Below are 5,759 nucleotides of genomic sequence, written 5' to 3'. Positions count from 1 at the left end.
CTCTATTAATATCCTTTATTGTACCCATACCGAATCTCTTTAGTACTGAACCTTTCTCCAAGTCTCTCTGTCCTGTCTTTGTTTCTCTGTCTGTAGGGCTCCCTTTAGTATCTCCAGTAGGGCAGGTCTCTTGTTAGCAAATTCTCTCAGCATTTGTTTGTCTGTGAAAAATTTAAGCTCTCCCTCAAATTTGAAGGAGAGCTTTGCTGGATAAAGTATTCTTGGCTGGAAATTCCTCTCACTCAGAATTTTAAATATATCGTGCCACTGCCTTCTCGCCTCCATGGTGGCTGCTGAGTAGTCACTACTTAGTCTTATGCTGTTTCCTTTGTATGTGGTGAATTGCTTTTCTCTTGCTGCTTTCAGAACTTGCTCCTTCTCTTCTATGTTTGACAGTGTGATCAGTATATGTCTCGGAGTGGGTTTTTTTGGATTTATTCTATTTGGAGTTCGCTGAGCATTTATGATTTGTGTATTTATGTTGTTTAGAAGATTTGGGAAGTTTTCCCCAACAATTTCTTTGAATACTCTTCCTAGACCTTTACCCTTTTCTTCCCCTTCTGGGACACCAATGAGTCTTATATTCGGACGTTTCATATTATCTATCATATCCCTGAGGTCCATTTCGAGTTTTTCAATTTTTTTCCCCATTCTTTCTTTTATGCTTTCATTTTCCATTCTGTCATCTTCCAGGTCACTGATTCGTTGTTCAACTTCCTCTAGTCTTGTACTATGAGTGTCTGGAATATTTTTAATTTGGTCAACAGTTTCTTTAATTTCCATAAGATCATCCATTTTTTTATTTAGTCTTGCAATGTCTTCTTTATGCTCTTCTAGGGTCTTCTTGATTTCCTTCATATCCCGTACTATGGTCTCATTGTTCATCTTTAGTTCTTTGAGTAGCTGCTCTAGGTGTGTCTCTTCTGGTCTTTTGATTTGGGTGCTTGGGCTTGGGTTATCCATATCGTCTGGTTTTTTCATATGCTTTATAATTTTCTGTTGTTTTTGGCCTCGTGGCATTTGCTGAACTTGATAGGGTTCTTTTAGGGTTTGTAGACCAGTTGAAGTCCTTATCTCTAATTTATCAGATCTACAGCTTCGTGGAGTACACTTTCTCTAACTAACCAGCAGGTGGCGTCCACGAGCCACCTGTTCTCCACAAGCCAGATCTCCCCTGCTTAGCCTTTTTGGTGAGTGGGGGAGTGAGTCTTGTGGGGCCCAATTGGTGTACCAAGCTTGCGTGTGTAGTTGGTGTTGCCTGCCCTGTATGTGGGGCGTGTTTCTGGGCAGTCGGGGAGGGGGGGTGGCCCTAACAATCAAATCTCCCTGATGATCCTAGAGTTTTAAAGCTACTGCAATAGTCTAATCCTTCAGTTCAGTCCTGCCACAGTTTATCTCTGCCACTGACCCACAAGTCTTTGGTATTGGCGTATGGCTCCTGAGACTTGCAAGTGGGCCCCTCTTCCAGGCTGTGCACCCCAGGTCCTCTGTTGAGGGATGACTGTGCTATGTCACAGGTGAGTGCCGTCCCCCCAGGGCAGTTCTGGGCTGCTGGGCTGTGTTGGGAGGCTCCCAGTCTGCTCAAATGATGGCTGAATGGGGCTCTGTTAATTCACACTGCTCCCCCTTCCCAGCCCTGGGACATTCAGCTGAGGTTGCAGGGAAGGCTAATGTCCACGCCCAGTTTTGTGGTGTGTGTCTGTTATTTGAAGCACTTCCGTCACACTGGGTTGTCTGGGGCAGCTCTGGGCTATGGGGCTGGCGATGGGCAGGAGTGTTTCCTGTCCACCAGGATGGTGGCTGTGAGCGGACACCCCCCTTTTCTTGGGAAGTTGTGTTGTTTAGTGAATTTTCTCAGCCACTGGATTATTGCCTTTTGTCTCAGAGCTGTCTTAGTTCTGCTCTTGACTTGACGTGCCCAAATTTCAATTCTTTGAAGCTTTCTGTATTGAGCTTCTTAGAGTAATTGTTTTAGAAAAAGCAAAAAGGATTTAAAAAAAAAAACAAAAAAAAAAACGGCCCTCCTCAGAGATCTAATGGGTTATTGAAATGCTAATAGACAAAGCAACCAGGGCCATTAAGGAAAGGTCCACAGGGCAGAGAGATCAGCCTTGCTTCGGGATTTGCATATGCGCCTCAAGGCCTGATCTCCGCCCTTCCCCTTTCTGTGTTCACCAGAACTCCAAAAATCCTCTGCTTTTATTTTGGAGTTTTTCGTGTTGTTTTTTTTCTATGCCTGTCTCCTCTCTGCTGGGCTGGCTGCTCTCAGAGTCTCTGGTGTCTGGTCTCAGTCTATCTATGGTTGGAGTTTGAATCAGTAGAATGAGTTTCCGATAAGAGCAGCCACTGCACTTCTCCCTTCTCCTTCCTGGAGCTGACAGCCCCTCCTCCCCCGGGACTGAGCCTGGCAGGGAGGGGCGCGGGTCCCCTGGCCGCAAAAACTTACAGATTTCGCTGATCTCAGCAGTTCCACGTTTTCATGAGTGTTGTATGAAGTATGCCCAAAGACAGATTGCTCTGTGGTGTCCAGTCCACGCAGTTCCTGGCTTTTTACCTACTTTCCTGGAGGAGTAACTAAAACATACAGCTCACCAGTCTGCCATCTTGCCCCGCCTCCCTCTCTGAAATAATTTAAAGCAAATCCAAAACAACACATGTTGCCACTTGTCAATACTTCAATCTACATCTTTGGTAAGAACTTAAAAAATGTACATATACACCATGCTATTATCACACCTAATAAGAATTCCCACAACTATTATCTAATGCCCAGTTCATATTCAGTTGTACCAGTTCTCAAAAAGTCTTTTTGCAGTTGATTTGTTTGAATTACATCTAAACAAGCTCCGCCCATGCATTTAGTTGATTATCTTCTAAATCTTTCTAATCTATTTGCTTTGAGAAACTGGGTCATTCTGAAGTTGCTTCTTCCTAGAGTTGTTTACCTAATTTCTCTATCCCAAGTCCTTTCTTCTTTGCAGAAGTAAGTTCTAACTAGTACTTGTATCCCCAGTGGAGATGAAGACTTGGCAGAAGAAAGACCTCTGGATTGGGACCAGGAGACCTGCTCTCAGGGCCCATCTCTGCTAGTAATTATCTTTATGACCTTGGGATACACAGTTGACATTTCTGGGTCTCAGTTTCCTTATTTAAAAAAGAAGGGGTTGGGCCAGGTGGTCTGTGAGACCCCTTCCTATGCAGCAAGGGAAAACAGGACAGGAATGACTGCTACACTCTACATTCCAGACTCAAACTCTGAACCTCCCTACAAGGTAAATATAGTTTCTATGTCTGAGCCTGCAAAAACCAACCAACCAACCAAAGCCAGTCAGGTTTGGAGGAAGGGAGGCCTTCCTTACCAGTAGTTTTTCCTGACTTTCCTAACTTGAAGCCTCCCTGAAACTAAGGGAGAGAAAAACCTGGGGGACTGGAGAGGAATTATAAGTGGTCCACTGAGTCATTTCCTTTATCTCAACCTTTCTCAATGCACTGACAACAACAGACAGGCCACTCATGTTTGAAGTTCCTTCATTTGTCTATATAATTCATTAAGGTTTAAGTGGAAAAGATGTCAGGACCAAAGAACATCCGAGAGGGAGGGGACCATAGCAGTAATTTACTCCAATTCCTTATATGATGAACAGACTCATTCTACAGTGTTCCCCAAAGCACTTCTTGATTGTAGGTTTACACTCCCTGTGGAGGCAGCTTATGACCTTCTGCGGCAGTCCGTTCCAATTTCAGGTTAGCCGTTAGAGTGTTCTTTCCTCCGTGAGACTTTGCCTCCTGAAACTCCCACTTTTTGGGCTTCCCTCTTTTCTCTGTAAAATCTCTTAATTGAAGATGTAGACTGTATTTATTCTTGTCTTCCCCAGCCTACAACCTTCAATGGCTCACTGTATTGTGGTGGACTCCTGGCTGCCCCAGCTGCTTTCCTGTGGCTGTGCTCCACTTGTCAATGCCCCTTGTAAAGTGTGGCTCTCACAAATAGACACCACATTTAAGATAGTGACCAGCTTGGAGAGGGGACTATTACTGACTTTGTTAACATACAGTGTATATAGCTCAGGTGTAAAGCCCAATATCCCCTGGAGGATCTGTCTGAAACTTTTCTGTGGAAAAAACATGGTTGCAGAAAGCAGAAGACAGGGACATAGGACTCCTAGAATATTAGTGCTGGAATCCTTCAACTGGAAAACTTATCACCGAACCTTCACACCCTCATTTCCCCACCCCCACTCCTACAACACTATAATTCTGAATTTGTATTTCCAAAGACTTTAGACTGGAAAGTCATCCCGAGGATGCACTTTTGAAATGTTTAGTTATCCTAGACTTCCTTGTCTGTATAGAATGCCTTGGACCAACCTATGTATTAACCCTTGGAAATCTGCCCAACTCTTCCATCATAGGAAGTCTGGATTATTATGATGATTTAGGATTGATTGACTCCTGACACTGGGGGAAATTCTTCTGGAATATGCAAATATCTCCTATAATGGAGAAAAATGTGGGGAAGTTGGAATATATTGGAATAGCCTAAAATCAGAGGATAGCCTCCTGAAGTATTTTAAATAAACTATGGAATGAATGAGACTCAAATGAGATAATGAAGGTAAAAGCCACAGACAAGTTTGAAATTCCATGAGAACATACAGAGCACAGTGTTGTGAGCAGGCTCTTGCCCAATGTACTAGGACTGGTGCTAAGGAATACACTGCAATCTGCTCTAGTTTCTGTAATTTACAGTGCCTACAGTTTTGTCTTTGCCCTTCTCTAATCCTAACTGATAAACTGAACAACTCAATTAAACTTTGAGCTACATTTTTCTCTTAGAGTTGCTATGGTGATTATTTTACTACTAATGACTATAACTGTCTCTCCATGTTTCTTCCTTATGCTTTCCACTCTCATAGACAGTTATGGAAGGGTGTTTCATGGGAGCTGGTAATCTTGATCGCCTTGCTGTGACCTCCATGATGTTTGGACTGGGGTGCCCATTGGAGCAGTGTTGTCCTGGGCAGAGTGGGGAGGGGCTATATATTATTAGCTCTTGACCAAATTTCCTTGAAGCTTCTAGACCCTGCCAGGGCCTCCCTGCCAGCAGTGGTAAGGGGTAGGGGAAAGATGTAGAATATAGGCACAGTTTTCTTTTCCCTGGAGAAAGGCTAACCAAGGAAGGTTAACATGTCCTTGGGTACATTGCCAAAACCTGACTTTCCCACAAACGTGAGAGTAGGAGAAGGAAATAGGACTCTTTGTGTGACACCCAGAGGTCATGGCAACCCACGAAGTCTTCCTTCCTGAGTGAATGTGGTGGTTTCACAGGGACCAATGTAGGAAGGGCACTTCTGTGATGCCAGTGCACTCAGGAGCTCCCAATTCAGCCAAGCCAACCCTTCAACATAAATCATCGCTTCCCAGGTATTTGTTTTTCACCCAACAAAACCATCAGATTCTTACCTGAAATAATGCAAGGAATGTTTTAGAGGAGTCCTGTGGAGCTAGTTCCTTTCCTCCTTCTGCCCTTCTGAGATTCCCATTGTTCAGCAAGGGGTTACTGTGTATTCTAGTTTGCTAATGCTGCAGAATGCAAAACACCAGAGATGGACTGGCTTTTATAAAAAGGGGGTTTATTTGGCTACACAGTTACAGTCTTAAGGCCATAAAGTGTCCAAGGTAACACATCAGTAATCAGGTACCTTCACTGGAGGATGGCAAATGGCGTCCGGAAAACCTCTGTCAGCTGGGAAGGCACG

The 5,759-nt window shown here is 43.9% G+C and overlaps 1 long non-coding RNA gene across 1 annotated transcript; it reads right to left on the bottom strand.

The window, feature by feature from the left end:
- Nucleotides 1-2,529: 2,529 nt before the first annotated feature.
- LOC119533351 lies at nt 2,530-5,759 on the bottom strand. The gene is made up of 3 exons (XR_005216630.1): nt 5,703-5,759; nt 5,464-5,583; nt 2,530-2,574 (listed from the first exon to the last, which is right to left on the bottom strand). It is a non-coding gene; the product is annotated as an uncharacterized LOC119533351 (long non-coding RNA).

This window comes from Choloepus didactylus, chromosome 4, assembly GCF_015220235.1.
Source record: "Choloepus didactylus isolate mChoDid1 chromosome 4, mChoDid1.pri, whole genome shotgun sequence".
NCBI lineage: Eukaryota > Metazoa > Chordata > Mammalia > Pilosa > Megalonychidae > Choloepus > Choloepus didactylus.
The sequence above is the reverse complement of the archived record's forward strand: the minus strand, read 5'-3'. Positions and strand labels throughout refer to the sequence as shown.